The sequence below is a fragment of the Lutra lutra genome, chromosome 12, assembly GCF_902655055.1.
Source record: "Lutra lutra chromosome 12, mLutLut1.2, whole genome shotgun sequence".
In the NCBI taxonomy this organism is placed as follows: Eukaryota; Metazoa; Chordata; class Mammalia; order Carnivora; family Mustelidae; genus Lutra; species Lutra lutra.
This window is the reverse complement of record NC_062289.1, coordinates 1,179,543-1,187,355: the sequence shown is the minus strand read 5'-3', so window position 1 is coordinate 1,187,355 and position 7,813 is coordinate 1,179,543.

The following is a 7,813-nucleotide window of genomic DNA, read 5'->3' as shown; positions in this document are numbered from 1 at the left end:
ATCCCCAGGACCCCGCTCTGGAACTCATGAGGCGCATCAGCAGAGGGACAGCGTCCCAGTTGAGGAGGCGAGTGGTCCTTAGACGGGCCTGTGGTCGGCTGCACATGCCCTCGCCGGTTCTGACTCTGCCGTTGCCTCCACGGGCCTCCCCGACCCGAAGCTGCACCCGGCTCACGGTGTGTCTCCACACAGCACCTCTGTGCCTCACAGACCTCTCCACCGCCTCCCAGCGCGACCCCACGCGGCACCCCTGAACCCACGACCAGCCCACACTCACACGCAGCCAGGCCATGGGCCTGGAAAAGCCCACGGCAGATTGTGTGCGGGACACGTGCAAGGCAGGGCCCAGCCACATCCTCCTTCTACTGCAGAGCGGTCCTATTGAGGGGAAAATGCCAAAAATGACCCGAGAGAAAGTGACAGTGTCTGTGCGTGTGTGCTGTGCTTGTGTGTGCTCATGTGTGTGTCTGTGCAGGCCTACATCACACAGCGGGGTCCTAAACACAAGGCTGCCTCGCAAGGCAGACAAGCCCCACAGGCCTGCGCCCCGACTGCTGGCGTGGGGGAAGAGAACAGCCCCATCCCTGCTCGCCTCCTCCTCTGGCTCGTCTTGGGTATCTGGTAGCCAGGTCATTTGATCTGGGGAGCTCGTCACGCTCTCAGCTACTGGCAGCCGGCACGGAGAGAGCACACCCTTCCCCTGCAGAGCACAGACCAGCACGCCGAGTCTCAGAGTAACCCGTGGGCACAGGCTGTGGCCTCCTCACACAAAGGACGGGCATCGAGGGCAGGCGCAGGAGCACAGAGCACACGGGCACAGAGGCAGACGGGAATCCCAGCAGCCTGGGTCTGCACCGGGCTCAGCCAGAGCTTCCCGCCGTGCAGCCTGGGAGCTGAGAATGGCTTCTACGTAGTTCAAACAACTCAAGAACCACGCTTCACACGGGTGAGAAGGATACGAGCTTCAAGACTCATTTCCGCCGACAGTTCATCAACCACCCTTGCGCCACTGCCGCAGAGCTGAGCCGCTACCACAAACGCGAAGCCACGGCCAGGTACCGCCTGACCCTCCCCAGACCACTCCCCCGTGCTGCCCACGTACATTCACAATCCCGAGTCAGATCCTCTCGAGCTCTTTAAGCATCAGCCTAAAACCTCCGGTCCCGAGACTGGGCCATCGAGCAGAACCCACGCCACGTTAACCCGCAGAAGGAGGTGTGGTCACTCCTTCAACAGGACACACACGCCCTTCCTGCAAGTGCAGATTTCTCCGGAGCCAAAGGAGCTCCGTGACTGGATGGAAGGAAAACGTATCAGATGAACAAATGGGGAAGTTTTATTAGCTGTTTATAACCTGTATTTTTTTCCTAAATTGCTAGAGTTAGCATAAAAGAGACGTGTCATATTGATGTGAAGGATCCCAGTTAGGATTATGAATTCCGTGACAGCACAATTGCCTTGATATCAATATGTTTTTTCATGAATTGCAAAGAAAAGCAGGTGTATAAAAATAAAACTCACATAAAATATAAATTATCATCATGCGAGTTAATTCTATACCCTCAGGACACAATAGCTCACGCACTTTATATTTGCAAAAATGTTTGCGAGTTACTTTTTCAGATTTATTTATTTATTTCTATTTATTTAACATTTTTTCCCCTCACTGAGAGAACCCTGTAAGATAGACATCTTATTTCCATAACCGTCCCTGGAGGACAACAGTCATAAAATGTTTCGGTGTTAACCTTGATGTCCCAGATAATACGATGCAGAGCGTGTCATTCGAAACACACACGAGCGGGAGTCAGGTGTCCCCCTGGACGGGGGCTGCAAAGGGAGCCAAACTCTACTGTCCCTCCTCACCAGAGCTGGCATCTCAGCAGGACAAGTCAGGAGTGGGGGGCCCGTGGCTCACTGCGGGCCCTGGGACCAATGCGGAGGGAGGGTGACCCCCTGGCTGGGTCACTGTTTTGGACCCCTTCCATGCACATCTTCACGTGTTGAAAAGCTTGTCCCCATGTTGTCTCCATGGGAAGAGCAGTTTGCAAACCCCCGAAGAGCACATCTCCATCTGTCTTACCCCACAAGGAAGGTAAACCTCCAGAAACCCGCTTCTGGGTTGCCCCGTGCACGGTCCCAGAAAGTGTTGCTCTGGGCTGGAACATCCCATCTGCTCATGCCCCGATGCCATCACTGTCACCATCACCAAGGCGCTTGTGGGGCGGTTCTGAGTCACTGGCTGGGGGTGGTCCAGGGACCACACTGGGAGATGTGAGGCCCCAACAGGGGAGCCTCCCAGAGAGGACCTCCCCAGGCCAGGTCCAGTGACTCAGGTGGCCTCCAGGCCTCCAGCGACTGGCCCGAGGTCCCCAGCCCGTGCTCGCGGCCGCTGCCCTCATCTCCCATTCTCTCCGTGAAACACGGCCCTCCTGGCTTCCGGAATCTGCTCATGGAGGAAGAGCCCGTCCTGATACCAGAAGGGTCTGTTCTATGTGGGCCCTGTCCCCTGCCACAGCTGTGCTGACAGCCATCCCCACGGGCCCCACCAACGACACCTGGTCCAGGGGAGCCTCCAGATTCCAGTTATGCTGAGCGCACGCCTGTGGGTCTGGAAGATATATTACAGATGAAAAAGAGCCTCCAGGCCCTCTCCCCATGTGACGAAGCCTTTAGAGTTGTCCAGCCGTCCTTGTGGAAACCTTCACCCCCGCCACAGGTGCTCTTTTAACCGAGACGGGGTCGGGAGCCTGCATTAGTCCTTCCCATCCGTTTCCTCCATCTGGGACACGGAGAGACCCCCTCTTTGGCCTCCAGTGGGAACCCCGTGAACGGCTTTCTGCTCACGGAGTGTGGACGAAAGGTCTGTGGCTTACTTCTACAAGTCCACGAGCCTCATGCTCTTGGATTCCCCGCGGGCCTCACCGAGAGGACTGAGTAGGGCTCTGGTCGGCCCCGTGCTGCTCCCGATGGAGGAAGCCCGGCACCTGCCCCTTCATGGGCCAGACGGCGAGCCTCCGGCAGGCTGCAGAGGACGGCGCAGGCTGGTGGCGTCTGAGGTCGCTGGCACGTGGTAGTGCCGCTCACAGCAGCTGGCATCCCTCATCCCGACGGACACGGGACAGACACTCCGCATCACACTCCCCATCACTAAAATCACTGTGCGTTTTCCAAAAATGTAATTTACTTTCTCCTCCGTTTCCATTTTGAGACTAAGAAAGTGACCGTGCGTCCTGTCCCCAGCCGACTTGGTCCCCCAAAAGAGCCCGGGAGAGGCCAAGCTGTGAGGTGACTGATACTTTAATCACATGAATTTGCTCTGAGTATTTCATCTTGAGGAAGCGAGGCAGCAAAGCCGGGAAACCTCATCTGACCGTCCAGGCCGCTCTCCCTTCCACGTGGGGACACTGACCGCATCTTGCTTCCGCGATGCATGACCGTGTTACACTCACGTTCCTTAGTAACAGAAACACGTTTTGTGTCCCCGTAGCATCCAGCATTGCCCTCCACTGACGCTCGGTAAATATTTAATTAGCCCAAACAGTATCAGTTCTGTCAGAATACCGCGTCCCTCGGTCTTTTTATCAGGAATTCATTTCTTAATTATATTGATCACTCCTATCATGTGAACTGTAATTGGCTCTTTTCTTATGATGATATATTTTTAATGAGGTGCTTTTGACCTTTTTGTAACTGCAAAGTATGTCTTCCAGATAAAGTATATCACTTACACACGAATGCTTGGGGTCCTCCTCTCCTCTAACGCCGTCAAACCCAGTTTGTTTAAAGCCTGAGGGACGGCTTGTCCGTTTCTCTACCTGGAAACCTGTGTTGACCCTCTTGGTGCCCTGCTCTCTGGCCACGGCCGAGTGAGGTACTAACGATGATCGTGGTTCTCAGAAGAGGGAGCTGGGACCATAGCCACTGGGAGTGGGGCTGCCCAGCAGCCACACTGACCCATGCAGAACACGTCTTCTGTGCCAGCAACTTGAGGGAGGGGTTGTAGGACTCATGGGCAGGCCCCACTGCTTGCCCCAGCTCTGCAGCTGGTCCCTCTCGTGGCCTGGGCTCACCCCCGTGCCTCCTGAGCCACAGCCACGAAAGAAAGGAGGTGCAGGCAGCCTCACGAGGGGATGTTGTGAGCGAGATGACAGCGTGTGAGCGGAGGCAAGCCTTCTGACGTTGACGCTCACGTGCGGTCACTGTCGTGGCTCGTTCCTTCCCTCACATGTGCAACAGCCAAAAGGAGGTCTTACATTCTTTCCAAGCTCAGCTGGGATAAAAGTGTGCAAGGCAAGGTCGCTCCCAGTGGGGAACGAGAGTCCCACCATCTCTGTCGGTGAGGAAGCCCCAGAGGTCAGCAGAGAAAACCCAGTGAGCAACGTGCCCAGATCCAGATGGCCCCCACGGTGCAGGCTTCTCGGAAACTCCAGCCAGGAGGCCAGCACACGGCCTGAGCTCTGTGCTTGCCGGAGCGGCTGGCGGCCCTCAGTGGCCAGCATGCTCAGGAGGGCCGAGCGGGTGCAATGCCCTGGGAAGCCAGACTGCACGCAGGGCGGGTCGCCGACGGCACAGCCGCCTCCCCACATCACTGGATCGCCCCCGGAGGGATTCGATGAGCAGCTCTTGGGTCCAAGGCATTCGTTTTCCAAGCTCAGATGGCAGAGCTCTAGGACGGCTGTGTCTGAGGGAGGCAGCGTCACCCTGCCTGTGCACACCGTCTTACAGAGGGACACACTTAAGAGTGACGGCGTGCAGCCCGGCGGTAGACGACGACGCTTCAGGAGAGAACCTGCCCCTCCAGCAGGTGGGCCAGGACGTGCACAGCCCCTCCGTGCCTGGGGTCTGGCCCGCGGTAGGCACCTGGCGGGAGGTGAGGGAGATCCGTGGTGTCAGACAGGGGTGCGGCGAATGTCCACGAGCCTGTTAGCTCGGCACGGGGAGGGAGGACAGCTCTCACCTCGCCAGGGAACATGACCCGTGTGCCTCCTGCGAGGTCTGGCCTCAGTGTTCTGGCGGCCGGGAAGATCCAGGCCCGGCTCCTCCTCACAGAGCCCGTCATGTGCCTGAGAACCTCACGGCCTGCTCGCCTCTGCATGTGGACAAACCAGAAACTCGTAGACACGCACGAGAACCCCAGAAGGATCTAGATGGGCCTTCGTTCGGTTTTCATCTCAGCTCCAGCTTCCCGAGCGTGTGTTCTTCAGAGAAGCGCCACATACGTACGTACGTGGCAGGGGAGACACCTGATCATGGAAAAGGGCTCCAGCTCCCACCTAGGAGCAGTTTTAAGGATCTGGACGCCTGCCCAGGGTCCCACATGCTATGAACAGGGAAATAAAACAAAAATATAAACAGAAAATACCGGCTCGCTCTTCCTCAACGACTAAACTCTAGAGGAGGGGAGGTGCTCTGGACTATAACATCCCTCCCCCAGGTAAGCTTTTTGCCACTGAAAGTGTCATGAATAGTGAGAGAGAAAGAAAAGACTTAACCATTTGACCTCTTTTCACAAGAATAGGGAACAATGACGATGCAATTGTTACAAATTGTCTGATGAGCCCAGACCCCGACACAGCCCCTCCCCGGGCCTCTCGAGCTCCTCGGACGGCCTGCACTCCAAACACGTCCACCGCCAGGGACACGAGGGGGTTTCAACATTTGGAAAACGTGGTTCTCAACAATCACATTTCTCATCCTGTTTAATCTTTCATTTTGCTTTTTAAATAATGAGTCCGGTAATTCCCTGCCCATATCCCAGCACCCCCTCCCTCCCCAGAGAAAACCCGTGGGGACAGGGCCCTGCGGTCCCTTCCAGAGATGATCTGGGATCAGCCAGCAAGTGTGTGTGCTCCTCTTACCCTCGACTCTGACACCGGCTACCCCTGGGCAAGAAGACAGGAGCTTCAGAAGGACGTGGCAGGTCCAATGGTCGTAGTGTACGTCTCTGATCTTTGTGATAATTACGTTCTGACAAGTTGCACAGCATGGCACCATCGCTCCGAAGAAGCACAGGGCTAGCGACCTCGGGTCCCAACACTAATCCATCAGCCGCTATGTAACCTCGCCGTGCGTGTTTCCTTCTAAGGACATCGCATCTCGCCTCTGCTGCTGGTCTGCTCTGTAACTCACGCCGGAGTGAAGTTCCCCAGCACTACACCTGGTGACTGCTTTAAATGATGAGTCACCAACAAAACCCACAAAAATATGAAAAGGGGACCCTGGAAAGGGCAGGGGTTCGCAGGAGGAGGAGAGCTGAAACAAGGCCGAGCGCCACCTCGTTCCTCCTCCGCTGGGAACAAACGCACCAGGGAGTCCCATTTCCACCCCCTCTGCCTGCAAAGGAGCACGACGGCCCCGGGAGTGCTGACTTGGGTCACAAGCGCATCCTCAGGAGCACACAGAGAATCGACCGATCGAGAGGGTCAGGGGCACACGTCATGTCCATCAGTAAAAGTGTACTTGTGTACACCTCTATGTGCACGAGCGCCTATGTTGGTGGGTGCAGCAAACACGTTGAGCACAAGGGTGTGTGTATGTACACAGGAGTCTGTGTTCACATATGTTGGCGTGTGTATACACATATGCACACCTGTGTGTGTGTACATGCGAGTGCACATGTGCACATAAACCACACATGTGTGTGCGCATGGGTACATGTGTGTGTGACCCTATGGTACAGGCTTGCTGAAGGAACTAAGTGGGACCACCCTGGAAAGCACTTGGCACAGCCCTAAGGTGCCACAAGCCAGTACATTTGGCTTTACTGTCATCACGGTCATTGTTGCTACCATGAGCTTCTCTTAGACTCACCAAGGACTCACAAGATGACTCCCTGAGAGCAAAGATTCAGCAAAGAAAAGCCCGCGGTGCCCCGAGTGCATCACGGGAGGCTGCGCATGACCCCGGCGCTCATACAAGGGGCTCTGCACCACTGCCCATAAAAGGACTTTCCAGTCCCACTTTTTACTCATTTGACATTCAACTCTGCATGCTAGAACATAGAAAGGAGGGGTTCTTCAAAGAAACATAAGAGCAAACACGAAGAGGGTGTGTGGGAATCGCGCATGTCAGAATCGCGCGTGTCAGAAGAGAGGTGTGCTCAGGAGTCGAGACAGGACCTGCGCTGTCCTGGACCCATGCTAGCACCTCCACAGCCCTCTACATACCAGCCGACACAGCACATCACCCTGGGGAAAGGCAGGCTGCCGCAGTGGCCCATGCCCTGGCCAACCAGCGCTGCCTCCACAGGGGACAATGTGACCCGGAGTCGATAAGGTCTATGTTTAGAAGTAAGGTTGCTGGGCCCCTGGCCGGGTTTCCTGGGCCCTAACCCCTGGCAGGGCGGACTCTTCATTGTTAACATGTGCCTCACATCGTCCCTGTGACCCTGAGATAGGAGAACTTGTGAACGAAAAGAGACACAACAAATCTGAGCGATCCCCTTAGTACGGATCTTGGCAGAGAATGGGTGACTGGTTTTCTTTGAGGGATATCTCACACGTCCTGGATCAGAAAGTTCAAACCCAGTTCCCTCCTCCCAGAAAATAAATGATTATAGAGTGACTTTACCCTCAAAGTCCGTCCTCCCTCCCACAATACAGACAACCGCCACCATCACAACCTTGTGATAAAGCCGAATGTGGACATTGACGTTGACTCAGTGACTCCAAAACTGTCGGCGCAGAACGCCGTCCCGTGGGCGTCTGTTTGCAGAGGTTCTTAGATTGGCAAGTGATTCTAAACCAGAACCTTAAAATGGAGGTAATTACTAGAGTATCCTTTTAGTTAAACACTGTTACAAATTATCTAA